The 19,362-nt window shown below is 47.2% G+C and overlaps 1 protein-coding gene and 1 pseudogene across 1 annotated transcript in view; both read left to right on the top strand.

Moving 5' to 3' along the window:
- Positions 1-19,362, top strand: part of Dhc62b (Dynein heavy chain at 62B) — a 962,114-nt gene that overhangs the window by 808,142 nt on the left and 134,610 nt on the right. The window lies entirely within an intron of this gene.
- LOC138936879 (uncharacterized) lies at positions 1,612-4,657 on the top strand (annotated as a pseudogene).

Here is a 19,362-nt window from a genome sequence, read left to right as displayed (position 1 = left end):
ACGGGCTCAGAGATACCCGATATGTGTGTTGTTTAGATATTCTAAACAATATTCGAGATTTATTCCTTCTCAATTCGCTATACTTAAACTATGAATTATACTAGAGAATTATGAATGAATTATACTATTATACTAAAGTTTCGGGGACAAAAACAAAGACGGAAAGTACTGGGCGCGACTGTGATGTACAATGTCGCTACGCAACATTCGCGATCGACGCGAGATAAGTAATTCCGATAGCTATTGCTATACGCGATAAACAAAATTACAATATTAACACGAATGATTGTTGGCCGTGGTTAATTATTATCCGAGAGAGCGCTTATTTTAGTATCCGGGTGAGTGGTTTGTGCCCGTTGGCCGCAATTTACTACGCAATTTACTCAAATTACACCAATACCAAATTCACAAAACGCGTGACACAATTACTTATTAGCGAGCGACTCATCCAGATTAATCACCCACAAAAATCGGCAGCTCTAACAACGTCGACGCTCGTCCCACCGGTCGGAAGAAATTGTTCGATTATCTGCATGGATTGCTGTGCTCCTTGAAGCCTATGTCCTCGCCAATGTATCGCCGAACAGTGCCGAGCGAGAGTCCTGTAGGAGACACGCCGGTCAAATAAATCGCGCTTGGCAAATGCCACCTATGGCATGTTCCGCAGGGCTGTCCTGTAGTCCCCGTGATTCTTGCGATCGTCATGGCCGTATTAGTGGATTCATCGCTCTGTAATTTTTCAATTTTTAGCTGCCGTTCGGCTTAGGGATGCGGGTTTCTGGCAGCAGTAGTATTACTATGCGGGTTCTAACTCAGGTCCTCCGAGGGGAATGCGGGGCGAGGGGAAACCACGCGGGCGAGGGGGCATGACGTCACGCGGGCGGAGGGGGATTTTGGTGGCGCGGGGATTGACGTCAGGCGGGGGGAGGGGAGCTTATCGCGGGAGCATAATCGGCGGGGTGTATTACAAAGGCGAGCGCCGATTTCCGACTGCTCGAGAATTTATAAATAATATAAACAAGATAGAACCATCGCGGTGGTCTCTTCATCTTTTTTTCCAGGAAAAGTCGCTCGCGCACTATTGCGCGTAACATTAAAATTAGATGATAAAGCGAGCGCCGATATCCGGCTGCTAGAATTCGCGTCGGGACATGTTTATCAGTGTACTTACAAAGGCGGATGTCGATGTCTGAAATATAAGGCAAGCGCCGATTTCCGGCTGCTCGAGAATTTATAAATAATATAAACAAGATAGAACCATCGCGTTGCTCTCATCTTTTTCCAGGAAGAGCCGTTTATCGTGTCGCTTGTCGGGATACGTTTCGCGATACCATAACGTGATAGATTAAAAAATATATATAATGAAGAACGAAGGGTGTCACAAACTCAGTATGCGATTTGAAAGCTTGCGGTCGATTGAAAGAGGTACAGCGGATACTTGTAAATTTTGTGATTGAGATATACGACGCGATAAGTGGCCGGTCCTGCTCCAATTGTAGATTTCCGATGTATCAGATCTTTCCATGCAATATGTGTCCAATTTGCACGCGGTAATAAGAAAAAGAAACATTGGCATAAAAAGTGTGAAAAAATAATAATAATAAAAAATACATGGAAAACGTCGAGCAAACCGAACGCGACCTGTTGGAGCTGTCGCGTCGAGTCGCTACCTTGGGCGAATATTTCGCGTGGGCGCAGCGATGCGAGGAATTTATCAAACAGCTCGAAGAACACAGTCGTGTCAAGCGTCCGCGACTCTCGATTGGAGTTCGACAATCTTTGGTGGCTAGAATCGCGCGACTCGAGGGTGCGAGGACTCGATTAGAGAAAGGGTTTATACACAGCGGTGATGATTACAGTGTTGACAATAACGCGGAAAGACTCGTTTGGCGAGAGATCGATACCGCGTTCGAAAACCGTATACTGACCGGTGCGGTGATTAACGCAGATTATATCGAACCGCGACAATTTCTCGAGGACGCCAAAGACATCGTGCTCGAACACGTACAAAAAGTTATGGAAAGACATAATAACGTGAAAGTGAACACTGTGTTCAACGGTGAATTCGTGTCGGGTGATAAGAGCGCAAATAAAAGTGTAAATACCAAAAACTATAAACTCTTTCGCACGTCCGATTTACACGAGTGGTACGAGCGACGCGTCGTCGACGACGACAGCCCACGCTTGCCTCGCTAGAAGAATTTCAAGAACGCGATAGCGGGTGGGCGTTGTCGCGAATTCTCGATTTAACTGTAAATATAAATAAATATAATCCAATGCGCGCGGGGTGCCACATTAAGTTACCGCGAGAAATAATAATGAAAAGAGCGGTAATAAACGTGCAATCCAAAGACAATGCGTGTTTCGCGTGGGCGGTGGTCGCCGCTCTACATCCAGCTGAAAGAAACGCGGAACGGGAATCTTCGTATCCACATTATACGACAGTGTTAAATCTCCAAGACATTGAGTTTCCGATGACATTGAGTCAAATTAAAAAATTTGAACTTCACAACAACATTTCGATAAATGTATACTGCGAGAAAGAAAACAACATTGTCCCGATACGTCTGAGCTAACAAAAGAAGGACCGATACGTCAACTTGCTGTACATGCAAGATTCGCAAGACGTCGGACATTTCGCGTGGATCAAGAATTTATCCCGCCTCGTGAGCTCACAATTGAGTTGTGGCAGACGAAGACGTTATATCTGCGATCGGTACGTATATTTAATAAAAATGCAATATATAAAATATACGAAAGAAAAATTAATTATTTCTATTTTTTTTACAGATGTTTACACTATTTTGGATCGAAGGACAAGTTGCAGTCGCACATTGTAGATTGCCGAGAAATGAACGAGTGCGCCATCCGGTTACCAAGCGATAAAGACAAGTGGCTCGCATTCAACAACTACAACAGAAAGGAGCGACTTCCCTTCGTCGTATACGCCGACTTGGAGTGCGTGCTGAGGAAGACCGACGGTGATCCGATGGCGTCTACGTACACGTTTCAACATCATCAAGTATTTAGCGTAGCTTATTATGTGCATTGTTCGTACGACGAATCGTTATCCGCGTATCATTCTCGCCGTAGTACCGATTGCGTTTCATGGTTCGTGGAAAAATTAAAAAATTTAGCGCAACGCGTAAAGATTATTTTAACCACGAATGTCCCCATGATAAATTTAACGCGAGATGAGCGGGAAAAGTTTCACAGCGCGACACACTGTCACATTTGCGAAAAACCGTTCGCGCAAGACGACACGCGCGTACGCGATCATTGCCATCTTACCGGGCGGTATCGAGGTCCCGCGCATTCAAACTGCAATTTAAATTATAAAGACTCTTTTTGCATTTTCATAATATTTCACAATTTATCTGGTTGCGATTCACATTTTATCATCGAGGAAATAGCTATCGCGTTCGAAGGTTCGATCAACGTACTACCGATAACGAAAGAAAAGTATATTTCATTCACGAAACACGTTAAAGATACTGCCGAAAAATCAGATTGGCGAAGCGATATAAAGTTACGGTTTATTGATTCGTACAAATTTCTCAGTACTAGTCTCGAAAAATTGGCATCGTTTCTAAATAATGATAAACTTCAAATTTTAAAATCGAAATTTCAAAATTTATCGATCGAAGAGTTCAATTTATTGACGCGAAAAGGTGTCTTTCCATACGAATACATTGAATGTGTCGATAGGTTGCACGATACGTGTTTACCACCGCGCGAATCATTTTATAGTTCTTTGACCGGTGACACCGTATCCGAGAGCGACTACGCGCACGCCGAAAACGTTTGGAGGCGGTTCTCCGTTCGAACGCTAGGCGAATACAGCGATCTGTATTTAAAAACGGATGTCTTGTTATTGGCCGACGTTTTTGAAAATTTTCGCAACAAATGTATTGAGAGTTACGTACGAGACCCCGCGTATTATTATACTCTTCCCGGATATACGTGGGATGCGATGCTAAAACATACGAATATTATGTTCGAATTACTTACTGATATCGATATGGTTATGTTTATCGAACGGGGAATACGCGGTGGCCTGAGCCAATGTTCCAGCAGATACGCGCGAGCCAATAACAAGTACATGCCGTCTTACGACCCATCGAAACCATCGTCGTACATGATGTATTTCGATGTAAACAACTTGTACGGTTGGGCGATGTGTCAACCGTTGCCCTATGCCGATTTTCGATGGGTCGACGACATCTCTGACTTTGACGTTAGCGCGATCGCTTCGGATTCAACCACAGGTTATATTCTCGAGGTCGATCTGGAGTATCCGCAACATCTTCACGACGCGCACGCTGATCTACCGTTCTGTCCAACGCGCGATAAGCCGCCCGGCAAGCGGCAGGACAAGCTCCTCGCGATTTTATACGATAAGAAGCGTTACGTCATACACTATCGCAACCTGCAGCAATGCACGCGTCGCGGCCTTCGCATCGCAAAGATACATCGCGTATTGCAATTCGCTCAATCCGCATGGCTCCGCGATTACATCGAACTCAACACCCGGTTTAGAACGCGCGCGACAAACGATTTCGAGAAAAATTTGTACAAGTTAATGAACAACGCGGTATTCGGAAAAACTATGGAAAACGTGCGCAATCACGTCGATGTAAAATTATTAACAAAGTAGGATGGGCGATATGGCGCGGAGGCGATGATCGCGAAACCAAATTTTCATAGCAGGAGCGTCTTTTCAGAAAACTTGGTCGACGTTGAACTGCGCAATCTCGAGGTGAAATTCAATAAACCAATCTATGTCGGTATGTGTATACTCGATATATCGAAAGTGTGTTTATACGAATTTCACCACGAGTACATGTTACCGTTATATCGCAAAAATTGTAAAATAATGTACACCGATACAGATAATTTGATTTATCACATCGAGTGCGAGGATGTGTACGAGAATATGAAACGCGATATCGCTAGATTCGACACGAGCGATTATCCGACTAACAACGCGTACGGTATACCACTCGAGAACAAGAAAGGGCCGGGTTTGATGAAGGACGAGAATAACGGTGCGATCATAACTGAATTTGTCGGGCTTAGAACAAAAATGTACGCGTTGCGAGTAAATAGTAAAAAGGATACAAAAAAGGTTAAAGGTGTCAAGCGTAACGTCGTAGCGAGAACGATAACGTTTGACGATTACACTCGGTGTCTGCGCGATGAAATTGAAATGACTCGACAACAATCCTGCATAAGATCAAAATTGCACGAAGTGTACACAATCAGCGAGACAAAAATCGCCCTGAGTCTGTACGACGACAAGCGATATATCGTACCTGATTCGACCGACACCCTACCGTAGGGACATTACCGGATACCCTTATAATGTAATGTAATGTAATGTAATGTAATGTAATGTATGTATATATGTATGTATGTATATAATGTAATGTAATATAATGTATGTATATATGTATGTATGTATGTAATGTAATGTAATATAATGTAATGTAATGTATGTATATATGTATGTATGTATGTACTGTAATGTAATATAATGTATGTATATATGTATGTATGTATGTAATGTAATGTAATGTAATGTTATGTATGTATATATGTGTGTATGTATGTAATGTAATGTAATGTAATGTATGTATATATGTATGTATGTATATAATGTAATGTAATATAATGTATGTATATATGTATGTATGTATGTAATGTAATGTAATATAATGTAATGTAATGTATGTATATATGTATGTATGTATGTACTGTAATGTAATATAATGTATGTATATATGTATGTATGTATGTAATGTAATGTAATGTAATGTTATGTATGTATATATGTGTGTATGTATGTAATGTAATGTAATGTAATGTATGTATATATGTATGTATGTATGTAATGTAATGTAATGTAATGTATGTATATATGTATGTATGTATGTGTGGTAAGCTTGGATGTGTTCGTGGTAGGATGTCGATTGAAAGGTAGAATGCACGTTCTATGTATCGACAATAAATATATTCTACTGGTTATATGTACAAGTGTTCAATTTTGTGTGGCCCTGAAAAGGGCCGATTGTGTCGCGTTTAGCGACTCCTACGCGTAGCGAGGTTTTCTCGCCACGAGATTTGAGGTGTGGTCGCGGTCCACTTTAAGGGCCCTCGTTGATATGAGGCCCGGGGCGTCGCTGGTGTTGAAACCGCTCGCCAGAGATGCTTGGAGGCCTTGTGAGGTGTTGGCTCCGTTTGTGTGGCCGCTGTCCGAGTTGTGGCCTCCCAGTCAGAGTCCGAGGATTGCGTGGCCCGTATCTGTGTGCGTGGCTTAAGATGTTGAGTGCCGCGATGCACCAGGCTGCGACGATCCGTCTGCGTGGCCCGTTCCGTGCGATTGCCTCTGATGGTGCCGCTCCTGGGAGGTGTTAGCGCCGGTGGTGACAGTAACACTGGTACCGTCCCTGGATAGGAGGGCGATGTGTACCTCCGTACCCGGACATCCCAGGTAGCGAGTAGACTCCTCGGAGGCCGTGTGTAGTCGACGGCCGGCAGCTCAATCGGCTCCAGCTTCCAGGACAGCAGTGACCACTGTACCCTCTTAGTCGTTCGTTCGCTCGTTCGGTAGTTGCTCTCCTGGTCCGCTCTCTGCCGTAGGTCGGCCTCTGGTGATCGGGGCGGCAGCGGTCGTGAAGGCGAACCTGTCGGAGTGCTGGCTACCAGCTTTCAGCCGCTCTAGGCGGATGTCAAAAGAGTCGTGCTCACGTATCTGATGCTTGCGCTCTCGAAAGCGTGAGCAGACTGCCCGCCTTGTCGTTTCGCTACCTTATATACCGTTGTTGATGGTATTCTAATAGCGAGATTTCGGTCTTCTCAAGTCGCCGCCTTGTGGTTAGGTATTTGACTACCTGAGCTGTTGTGCGCGTGCTTATCGCGTGTTCTTCTTCCTGCGCGTGGCACGTGATTAGCTCGTGGTTATTCATCCTGCGCGCGGCACGTGATTAGCGTGTGGTCCTTGTTGTGCGCGCGGCACGTGATTAGCGCGTGGACCTTTCTCTTGTATTTCGCGCGCCTTATACGGCATGCGCTTATACTCGGTGGTGGATTATCCGCCACATATGTAATGTAATGTAATGTAATGTATGTATATATGTATGTATGTATGTATGTATGTATGTATGTATGTATGTATGTATGTATGTATGTATGTATGTATGTATGTATGTATGTATGCATGTATGTATGTATGTATGTATGTATGTATGTATGTAACGTATGTATGTATGTATGTAACGTATGTATGTATGTATGTATGTATGTATGTATGTAACGTATGTATGTATGTATGTATGTATGCATGTATGTATGTATGTATGTATGTATGTATGTATGTATGTAACGTATGTATGTATGTATGTATGTATGTATGTATGTATGTAACGTATGTATGTATGTATGTATGTATGTATGTATGTATGTAACGTATGTATGTAACGTATGTATGTAACGTATGTATGTAACGTATGTATGTAACGTATGTATGTAACGTATGTATGTAACGTATGTATGTAACGTATGTATGCAACGTGGGAGTGGTGCACTTGGACACAGTATAATTGGACACGGTGCAAATGGACACGTTACAAATGGACACGAGATTTTGCACACGGTTCAATTGGACACAGGGCATTTGGACACAATAATTTTGGATACAGTAGCTTTTGGACACATAAGAAAATACGCATCGTTTACTTGGACACCGCTCAATTGGACACTGTTCATTTGGACACCGTTTGTTTGGACACAGAAAGATGCGCACCGTTCATTTGGACACCGTTCGTTTGGACACCGTTATTTGCCCACCGTTCGTTTGGACACCGTTCATTTGCCCACCGTTCGTTTGGACACCGTTCATTTGCCCACCGTTCGTTTGGACACCGTTCATTTGCCCACCGTTCGTTTGGACACCGTTCATTTGCCCACCGTTCGTTTGGACACCGTTCATTTGCCCACCGTTCGTTTGGACACCGTTCGTTTGGACACCAAAATTTGATTTAAATTATACGACGTAATCCACACCAAATTTTTGTTTTAAATAAGAAATAGGTTTGGGTTAGGTTATATCTTCCGGAAGTGGAGCCCCCCCGCAGGGGGGGCGGAACCCACTGTATCCATGCATGACATCCAAATATGCGAAAGGCTAAACAAAGTGCTAAAAGCAATGTAAAATTAATGACATCAGTATCAGAGATATATAAGTATGAATATATTTTATTTTGACAGATATTATAACCTTCAAATGTATCTCCTTTTCACGATTTCATATTTTACATAGATTTACCAGTGTGGAGGTTGCTTGGATGTGTTCGAAGATAGGATGTCGATTGAAAGGTAGAATGCGTGGTCTATGTATCGACAATAAATATATTCTCCTGATTATATATGCCCAAGTGTTAAATTTTGTGTGGCCCTGAAAAGGGCCGATTGCGTCGCGTTTAGCGACTTCTACGCGTGGCGAGGTTTTCTCGCCACGAGATGTGTGGTGTGGTTCGAGTCCACTTCAAGGGTCCTTGCCCGGACGTGCCCCTGGGCTTCGCCGGTGTGGAAACCGCTCGCCGGATACGTGTGGAGGCCTGGTGATATGCTGCCTCTGTTTGCGTGGCCGTCGTCCTGGTGGTGGCCTCCCAGTCGGAGTCGGAGGACTGCGTGGCCCGCTCCTGTTTCTGCGGTTGTCGGTGTTGCGTGCCGCGATGTACCAGGCTGCGACGATCCGTCTGGGTGGCCCGCTCCTGTTTGTCGCCTCTTTTTGCGTCGCTCCTGGGAGGTGTCAGCGCCGGTGGTGTCAGGAGTGCTGGCACCGTTCCTGGATAGGAGGGTGATGTATACCTCCTCAGTCGTATGTCCCAGGTAGCGAGCAGGCTTCTTGGAGGACGTGTGCAGTTGACGGCCGGTATCTCCAGCGGCTCCAGCTTCCAGGGCAGTAATGACCACTGTACCCGCTTGGCTGGTGGTTCGCTAGTTCGCTGTGTGCCCTCCTGGTCCGCTCTCTGCCGTAGGTCGGCCCCTGGTGAACGGGGCGGCAGCGGTCGTGAAGGCGAACCTGTTAGGGCGCTGTTTAACAGCTTTTTGACGCTCTAAGCGTATATCAAAAGAGTCGTGCTCACGTATCTGTTGCTTGCGCTCTCGAAAGCGTGAGCAGACTGTTCTGCCTCGTCGCTTCGCTACCTTATATACTGTTGTTGATGGTATTCTGATAGCGAGATTTTGGTTTGCCCAATTCGCCGCCTCGCGGTTAGGTATTTGACTACCTGAGCTGTTATGCACGTGCTTATCGCGTGCTCTTCGTCCTGTGCGCGGCACGTGCTCAGCGCGTGGTCTTCGTCCTGCGCGCGGCACGTGCTTAGCGCGCGGTTCTTGTTGTGCGCGTGGCACGTGATTAGCGCGTGGACCTTTATTTCCCGCGAGTATTTCGCGCGCCTTATATGGCATGCGTTTCTACTTGGTGGTGGATTATCCGCCACAGGACCCCCTTGGTTGTGGTGAAGTCCCTTTACTGGTCAATGTTGAATCTGACCGGTGGTCGTATTGGTCTTCCGGATCGGGTGTATCCCTTTTTTATTGGCTGTTTCTGTTCTTGCGTTGTTGGCGTTGCTGGCGATGTTGGCGTTGTTGGCGATGTTAGCGTTGTTGGCGATGTTAGCGTTGTTCGCGTTGGTTCTTCTTTTAGGACGTATGCTGGTTTCAGTCTGTCTATTGATATGTTGACTGGTTTTCCGTTGACCTTGACCTTGTATGTCTTCTCATTTCTTTGCAGTACTTCGTATGGTCCGTCGTATGGTTGTTGTAGCGCTCCGGTGGGGGCGTCATGGCGTACGAAGACTTGTGGTGTCGTTGCCATGTCCTTGAATATGAATACTGCTTTCTGTCCGTGCCTTTTTATTACGGGTCTTAACTGTTGCATAGTTTTGCGTAGTTTCTCAACTACTGTGTCTGATTGTTGCTCTCTCTCCTGTCCCTGTTGTTCCCATAGGAATTGTCCAGGGAGCCGGATTGTTTCTCCGTAAACCATTTCGGCGGGGGTTGCCTGCAGGTCTTCCTTCCATGCGGCTCTAATGCCTAGTAGTATTGTTGGTAGTACCTCCGTCCATGAGGTGGTTTGATAGCATTTGATTGCGCCCTTCAATTGTCTGTGTAAGCGCTCGACCATTCCGTTGGCTGCCGGGTGGTATACTGTTGTCCTTATGTGCGTCGTACCGGTTAGCTGTGTTAGTTGTTTGAATAAATCTGCTTCAAATTGTCGGCCCTGATCCGTTGTAATTTTTGCTGGTGTGCCGTAGCGTGTGATCCATTCTGTGTATAAGTGGTGTGCGACTGTTTCTGCGGTTATGTCTCGTATTGGGATGGCTTCTGGCCATCTCGAAAATCGGTCTATGATGGTTAGGCAATATCGGTATCCCTTCGAAATTGGTAGAGGTCCTACAATGTCCATGTGTATATGTTGGAATCTCTGTGTGGGATTTAGGAAGTTTCCCAACGGTGTTTGATTATGCCTTGAGATTTTTGCTTTTTGGCATGGTATGCATGCTTGTGCCCATCTTGTGCAGTCTTTTTGTGCTTGTGGCCATACGTATCGTTGTGTGATGAGTTTTACTGTTGCCTTTCTTCCTGGGTGTGCCAGGTTATGTAGTGACAGGAAGATTTGTCGCCGTAGCGCTTCTGGTACGTATGGTCGTGTGATTGGCGTTTCCGTGTCACAATACAATCCGGTTATTGTTCCGGGAAGAGGTATCTTTGTTAGTTTTAATCCTTTCTTCGCTTTCAGGATCTTTTGTAACTCTGGGTCTTCCTCTTGTGCTCGAGCGAGTGCTTCGTAGTTTACTGCCTTTTCTACAGCTTCTACGCGAGAAAGAGAATCTGCCACGACGTTTTCTTTTCCGGAGACGTGTCGAATGTCGGTTGTAAATTGTCCGATCAATTCGAGGTGTCTGGCTTGTCGTGGTGAGCTGCGCAGTGGATCTTGTCTGAAGGCGAACGTAATCGGTTTATGGTCCGTGTATACTGTGAATGTTCGTCCTTCCAGCAAGTGTCTATAATGTTTTACAGCAACGTAGATCGCTAGTAGCTCTCGATCATACGGGCTATACTGCTTTTGTGCGTTGTTAAGTTTTTTACTTAGAAACGCGAGTGGCTGCCATTGTCCGTCTACTCGTTGTTGGACTACAGCTCCGATTGCGGTGTCTGAGGCGTCTGTTGTTACCGCTAATTCTGCTGCTGGATCTGGATGTGCTAGTAGTGTTGCTCGAGCTAAGCTGTTTTTACAGCTGATGAATGCTTCTTCTAGTTCTGTCGTCCATGTGATAGGTGTTTTTCCTTTCTTCTTTGGACCTTTCAGCACGTCGTTGAGGGTTGCCTGTTCTTTAGCAGCCCCGGGGATAAAACGTCTATAAAAGTTTATTATCCCCAAGAACTGGCGCATTTGTTTAATGCTGCTAGGTTTTGGAAAGTTTCTTATGGCTTCGACTTTTTCAGGAAGTGGTCTAGTACCTTCTTGTGACACGAGGTATCCGAGAAACTTTACTTGTTTTGCCTCGAAAACACATTTGGCTGGATTTATTTTGATCCCGTATGTATCTAATCTGGTAAAAACTTCTCTCAAATGTTTACTGTGTTCCTCTTTTGTTTTTGAGGCTATCAGTATGTCGTCTATGTAGGCATAACAGTAATCCAGTCCGTGCAGGATTTCGTTTATAAAACGTTGGAATGTTTGTGCAGCGTTTCTCAATCCGAATGGCATGTATAGAAATTCGTAGAGTCCGAATGGTGTTGCTATTGCCGTTTTTACGATATCGGCGGGGTGTACCGGGATCTGGTTGTATGCCCGTACTAGATCGATTGTTGTGAAGATCTGTTTCTGATGCAGCGTTTGCGCGAAGTCCTCTATGTGCGGAATTGGGTAGCTGTCTGGAATCGTCCTCGCGTTTAGTTTGCGGTAGTCTCCGCATGGTCTCCAGTTATTCTCTTTCTTTGGCACCATGTGTAGCGGTGATGCCCAAGGACTTTTTGATGGTCTTATAATTCCCTCTTGTAGCAAGAGGTCGAACTCCGCTTTTGCTGCTTGTAATTTATCGGGTGCCAATCTGCGTGGTCGGCTTGCTTCCGGCTGTCCTGGTGTTGTCGCTATATGGTGCTCTGTATTATGTTTTGCTATCTTCTGCTCTCCTGCGGGCTGTGTGATTCCCGGAAACTCTGCTATTATACGGTGGTAGAGTGTTTCCTCTTTCACAACTTTTATCGAGGTGACTTCGCTGTATTTTGCCGTTCCTGGCGTGGCCAGTCCGGTCTTCCCGTCTATTAATTTTCGGTTCTTGACGTCTGGTAATAGGTGATATTGAGCCAGAAAGTCTGAGCCGATGATTGGTTGTGCTACGTCTGCTACCGTGAAGCGCCATGGAAATGCTCGTCTCAATCCCAGGTTTGGTTGCAGGGTTATCATGCCGTACGTTACGATCCTCGTGCCGTTTGCTGCGAATAGATCGAATGGCTGTCTCTGCTGATTTCCCTGCCTAAACCTGCGTGGATAGACGCTTATGTCGGAGCCTGTATCTATCAGAAATGTTATTTTTGATTTCTGGTCTTTTATGTACAGGCGGCGAGGTTCTGTGTCGCCGTCATTGGCCGCCCTCAATGACTGCTTTCCTCGTTTTTTGGCTTCTTGTACGTGCATGGTTGAGTGCATTTGCGTGCCTCTGCTCCAAAGCGTTTGTGATAATAGCATATGCCCTCTTGTTTAGGTGTTCTTTGATAATTTCGGCTCCTGCTTCTTGAGCGTTCTCTCGTGCTGCCTCGGGTGTTCCTTTGCTTCATGAACCTTGTCATCTGTGTCGTGAGTGCTGCGACCTGCTTTGTCAGCATTTCTATCTGTGCTGTCCATGGGTTGGCTGCTTGTGTTGCTGCCGTTTGCTGTCCGATTGCCGCCACGAGTGTCCGGTTGCTGACCTCGTGTATTCGGTCTGCTTGCTCTGCTACGCTGCTCAGTTCGTCCTCCGTTCGTGTAGCTAGTATTGCTTGCATTTGTGGAGGCAATCGCCCTAGCCACAAGGTCCTTAGCAGCTCGTCTGATACCGTCGTTCCGGCCAAGGTAGTCAGATGTCGTAGAAACTGCGACGGTTTCCTGTCGCCTAGTTCTTCGTGCTCAAGGAGTTGCTTTATCTTTTGCGCCTGTGAATCTGTTAGGCGCTGTATGAGGGCCTTCTTGATGGCCTCGTATCTGCGAGTTGCTGGTGGCTGCGTGATGACGTCTTTGATTTCTCTTGCTTGCTTAGGTTCTATCCGTGAGAGAACGTAAGCGTATTTCGTGTTGTCATCTGTGATGCTGCTCAACGCGAACTGTCCTTCTAGCTGCGCGAACCACAGCTCCGGGTCTTCCGGCCAGAAGGGTGGGATGCGTAGTCCCATCCTGCTTGTTGGCTGGTCTTCGTCGTCGACGAGTATCGTGCTATCCTTCGGGTTTCTCGGCATCCTTCCTCGTCGGGGTCACCAATGTGGAGGTTGCTTGGATGTGTTCGAAGATAGGATGTCGATTGAAAGGTAGAATGCGTGGTCTATGTATCGACAATAAATATATTCTCCTGATTATATATGCCCAAGTGTTAAATTTTGTGTGGCCCTGAAAAGGGCCGATTGCGTCGCGTTTAGCGACTTCTACGCGTGGCGAGGTTTTCTCGCCACGAGATGTGTGGTGTGGTTCGAGTCCACTTCAAGGGTCCTTGCCCGGACGTGCCCCTGGGCTTCGCCGGTGTGGAAACCGCTCGCCGGATACGTGTGGAGGCCTGGTGATATGCTGCCTCTGTTTGCGTGGCCGTCGTCCTGGTGGTGGCCTCCCAGTCGGAGTCGGAGGACTGCGTGGCCCGCTCCTGTTTCTGCGGTTGTCGGTGTTGCGTGCCGCGATGTACCAGGCTGCGACGATCCGTCTGGGTGGCCCGCTCCTGTTTGTCGCCTCTTTTTGCGTCGCTCCTGGGAGGTGTCAGCGCCGGTGGTGTCAGGAGTGCTGGCACCGTTCCTGGATAGGAGGGTGATGTATACCTCCTCAGTCGTATGTCCCAGGTAGCGAGCAGGCTTCTTGGAGGACGTGTGCAGTTGACGGCCGGTATCTCCAGCGGCTCCAGCTTCCAGGGCAGTAATGACCACTGTACCCGCTTGGCTGGTGGTTCGCTAGTTCGCTGTGTGCCCTCCTGGTCCGCTCTCTGCCGTAGGTCGGCCCCTGGTGAACGGGGCGGCAGCGGTCGTGAAGGCGAACCTGTTAGGGCGCTGTTTAACAGCTTTTTGACGCTCTAAGCGTATATCAAAAGAGTCGTGCTCACGTATCTGTTGCTTGCGCTCTCGAAAGCGTGAGCAGACTGTTCTGCCTCGTCGCTTCGCTACCTTATATACTGTTGTTGATGGTATTCTGATAGCGAGATTTTGGTTTGCCCAATTCGCCGCCTCGCGGTTAGGTATTTGACTACCTGAGCTGTTATGCACGTGCTTATCGCGTGCTCTTCGTCCTGTGCGCGGCACGTGCTCAGCGCGTGGTCTTCGTCCTGCGCGCGGCACGTGCTTAGCGCGCGGTTCTTGTTGTGCGCGTGGCACGTGATTAGCGCGTGGACCTTTATTTCCCGCGAGTATTTCGCGCGCCTTATATGGCATGCGTTTCTACTTGGTGGTGGATTATCCGCCACAGGACCCCCTTGGTTGTGGTGAAGTCCCTTTACTGGTCAATGTTGAATCTGACCGGTGGTCGTATTGGTCTTCCGGATCGGGTGTATCCCTTTTTTATTGGCTGTTTCTGTTCTTGCGTTGTTGGCGTTGCTGGCGATGTTGGCGTTGTTGGCGATGTTAGCGTTGTTGGCGATGTTAGCGTTGTTCGCGTTGGTTCTTCTTTTAGGACGTATGCTGGTTTCAGTCTGTCTATTGATATGTTGACTGGTTTTCCGTTGACCTTGACCTTGTATGTCTTCTCATTTCTTTGCAGTACTTCGTATGGTCCGTCGTATGGTTGTTGTAGCGCTCCGGTGGGGGCGTCATGGCGTACGAAGACTTGTGGTGTCGTTGCCATGTCCTTGAATATGAATACTGCTTTCTGTCCGTGCCTTTTTATTACGGGTCTTAACTGTTGCATAGTTTTGCGTAGTTTCTCAACTACTGTGTCTGATTGTTGCTCTCTCTCCTGTCCCTGTTGTTCCCATAGGAATTGTCCAGGGAGCCGGATTGTTTCTCCGTAAACCATTTCGGCGGGGGTTGCCTGCAGGTCTTCCTTCCATGCGGCTCTAATGCCTAGTAGTATTGTTGGTAGTACCTCCGTCCATGAGGTGGTTTGATAGCATTTGATTGCGCCCTTCAATTGTCTGTGTAAGCGCTCGACCATTCCGTTGGCTGCCGGGTGGTATACTGTTGTCCTTATGTGCGTCGTACCGGTTAGCTGTGTTAGTTGTTTGAATAAATCTGCTTCAAATTGTCGGCCCTGATCCGTTGTAATTTTTGCTGGTGTGCCGTAGCGTGTGATCCATTCTGTGTATAAGTGGTGTGCGACTGTTTCTGCGGTTATGTCTCGTATTGGGATGGCTTCTGGCCATCTCGAAAATCGGTCTATGATGGTTAGGCAATATCGGTATCCCTTCGAAATTGGTAGAGGTCCTACAATGTCCATGTGTATATGTTGGAATCTCTGTGTGGGATTTAGGAAGTTTCCCAACGGTGTTTGATTATGCCTTGAGATTTTTGCTTTTTGGCATGGTATGCATGCTTGTGCCCATCTTGTGCAGTCTTTTTGTGCTTGTGGCCATACGTATCGTTGTGTGATGAGTTTTACTGTTGCCTTTCTTCCTGGGTGTGCCAGGTTATGTAGTGACAGGAAGATTTGTCGCCGTAGCGCTTCTGGTACGTATGGTCGTGTGATTGGCGTTTCCGTGTCACAATACAATCCGGTTATTGTTCCGGGAAGAGGTATCTTTGTTAGTTTTAATCCTTTCTTCGCTTTCAGGATCTTTTGTAACTCTGGGTCTTCCTCTTGTGCTCGAGCGAGTGCTTCGTAGTTTACTGCCTTTTCTACAGCTTCTACGCGAGAAAGAGAATCTGCCACGACGTTTTCTTTTCCGGAGACGTGTCGAATGTCGGTTGTAAATTGTCCGATCAATTCGAGGTGTCTGGCTTGTCGTGGTGAGCTGCGCAGTGGATCTTGTCTGAAGGCGAACGTAATCGGTTTATGGTCCGTGTATACTGTGAATGTTCGTCCTTCCAGCAAGTGTCTATAATGTTTTACAGCAACGTAGATCGCTAGTAGCTCTCGATCATACGGGCTATACTGCTTTTGTGCGTTGTTAAGTTTTTTACTTAGAAACGCGAGTGGCTGCCATTGTCCGTCTACTCGTTGTTGGACTACAGCTCCGATTGCGGTGTCTGAGGCGTCTGTTGTTACCGCTAATTCTGCTGCTGGATCTGGATGTGCTAGTAGTGTTGCTCGAGCTAAGCTGTTTTTACAGCTGATGAATGCTTCTTCTAGTTCTGTCGTCCATGTGATAGGTGTTTTTCCTTTCTTCTTTGGACCTTTCAGCACGTCGTTGAGGGTTGCCTGTTCTTTAGCAGCCCCGGGGATAAAACGTCTATAAAAGTTTATTATCCCCAAGAACTGGCGCATTTGTTTAATGCTGCTAGGTTTTGGAAAGTTTCTTATGGCTTCGACTTTTTCAGGAAGTGGTCTAGTACCTTCTTGTGACACGAGGTATCCGAGAAACTTTACTTGTTTTGCCTCGAAAACACATTTGGCTGGATTTATTTTGATCCCGTATGTATCTAATCTGGTAAAAACTTCTCTCAAATGTTTACTGTGTTCCTCTTTTGTTTTTGAGGCTATCAGTATGTCGTCTATGTAGGCATAACAGTAATCCAGTCCGTGCAGGATTTCGTTTATAAAACGTTGGAATGTTTGTGCAGCGTTTCTCAATCCGAATGGCATGTATAGAAATTCGTAGAGTCTGAATGGTGTTGCTATTGCCGTTTTTACGATATCGGCGGGGTGTACCGGGATCTGGTTGTATGCCCGTACTAGATCGATTGTTGTGAAGATCTGTTTCTGATGCAGCGTTTGCGCGAAGTCCTCTATGTGCGGAATTGGGTAGCTGTCTGGAATCGTCCTCGCGTTTAGTTTGCGGTAGTCTCCGCATGGTCTCCAGTTATTCTCTTTCTTTGGCACCATGTGTAGCGGTGATGCCCAAGGACTTTTTGATGGTCTTATAATTCCCTCTTGTAGCAAGAGGTCGAACTCCGCTTTTGCTGCTTGTAATTTATCGGGTGCCAATCTGCGTGGTCGGCTTGCTTCCGGCTGTCCTGGTGTTGTCGCTATATGGTGCTCTGTATTATGTTTTGCTATCTTCTGCTCTCCTGCGGGCTGTGTGATTCCCGGAAACTCTGCTATTATACGGTGGTAGAGTGTTTCCTCTTTCACAACTTTTATCGAGGTGACTTCGCTGTATTTTGCCGTTCCTGGCGTGGCCAGTCCGGTCTTCCCGTCTATTAATTTTCGGTTCTTGACGTCTGGTAATAGGTGATATTGAGCCAGAAAGTCTGAGCCGATGATTGGTTGTGCTACGTCTGCTACCGTGAAGCGCCATGGAAATGCTCGTCTCAATCCCAGGTTTGGTTGCAGGGTTATCATGCCGTACGTTACGATCCTCGTGCCGTTTGCTGCGAATAGATCGAATGGCTGTCTCTGCTGATTTCCCTGCCTAAACCTGCGTGGATAGACGCTTATGTCGGAGCCTGTATCTATCAGAAATGTTATTTTTGATTTCTGGTCTTTTATGTACAGGCGGCGAGGTTCTGTGTCGCCGTCATTGGCCGCCCTCAATGACTGCTTTCCTCGTTTTTTGGCTTCTTGTACGTGCATGGTTGAGTGCATTTGCGTGCCTCTGCTCCAAAGCGTTTGTGATAATAGCATATGCCCTCTTGTTTAGGTGTTCTTTGATAATTTCGGCTCCTGCTTCTTGAGCGTTCTCTCGTGCTGCCTCGGGTGTTCCTTTGCTTCATGAACCTTGTCATCTGTGTCGTGAGTGCTGCGACCTGCTTTGTCAGCATTTCTATCTGTGCTGTCCATGGGTTGGCTGCTTGTGTTGCTGCCGTTTGCTGTCCGATTGCCGCCACGAGTGTCCGGTTGCTGACCTCGTGTATTCGGTCTGCTTGCTCTGCTACGCTGCTCAGTTCGTCCTCCGTTCGTGTAGCTAGTATTGCTTGCATTTGTGGAGGCAATCGCCCTAGCCACAAGGTCCTTAGCAGCTCGTCTGATACCGTCGTTCCGGCCAAGGTAGTCAGATGTCGTAGAAACTGCGACGGTTTCCTGTCGCCTAGTTCTTCGTGCTCAAGGAGTTGCTTTATCTTTTGCGCCTGTGAATCTGTTAGGCGCTGTATGAGGGCCTTCTTGATGGCCTCGTATCTGCGAGTTGCTGGTGGCTGCGTGATGACGTCTTTGATTTCTCTTGCTTGCTTAGGTTCTATCCGTGAGAGAACGTAAGCGTATTTCGTGTTGTCATCTGTGATGCTGCTCAACGCGAACTGTCCTTCTAGCTGCGCGAACCACAGCTCCGGGTCTTCCGGCCAGAAGGGTGGGATGCGTAGTCCCATCCTGCTTGTTGGCTGGTCTTCGTCGTCGACGAGTATCGTGCTATCCTTCGGGTTTCTCGGCATCCTTCCTCGTCGGGGTCACCAATGTGGAGGTTGCTTGGATGTGTTCGAAGATAGGATGTCGATTGAAAGGTAGAATGCGTGGTCTATGTATCGACAATAAATATATTCTCCTGATTATATATGCCCAAGTGTTAAATTTTGTGTGGCCCTGAAAAGGGCCGATTGCGTCGCGTTTAGCGACTTCTACGCGTGGCGAGGTTTTCTCGCCACGAGATGTGTGGTGTGGTTCGAGTCCACTTCAAGGGTCCTTGCCCGGACGTGCCCCTGGGCTTCGCCGGTGTGGAAACCGCTCGCCGGATACGTGTGGAGGCCTGGTGATATGCTGCCTCTGTTTGCGTGGCCGTCGTCCTGGTGGTGGCCTCCCAGTCGGAGTCGGAGGACTGCGTGGCCCGCTCCTGTTTCTGCGGTTGTCGGTGTTGCGTGCCGCGATGTACCAGGCTGCGACGATCCGTCTGGGTGGCCCGCTCCTGTTTGTCGCCTCTTTTTGCGTCGCTCCTGGGAGGTGTCAGCGCCGGTGGTGTCAGGAGTGCTGGCACCGTTCCTGGATAGGAGGGTGATGTATACCTCCTCAGTCGTATGTCCCAGGTAGCGAGCAGGCTTCTTGGAGGACGTGTGCAGTTGACGGCCGGTATCTCCAGCGGCTCCAGCTTCCAGGGCAGTAAT

Source organism: Polyergus mexicanus, unplaced genomic scaffold (genome assembly GCF_030449975.1).
Source record: "Polyergus mexicanus isolate NDT 795.1 unplaced genomic scaffold, iyPolMexi1.0 SCAF_10, whole genome shotgun sequence".
Lineage (NCBI taxonomy): Eukaryota > Metazoa > Arthropoda > Insecta > Hymenoptera > Formicidae > Polyergus > Polyergus mexicanus.
Note: the sequence above shows the minus strand (reverse complement) of the source record. Positions and strands in the feature narration are given on the sequence as shown.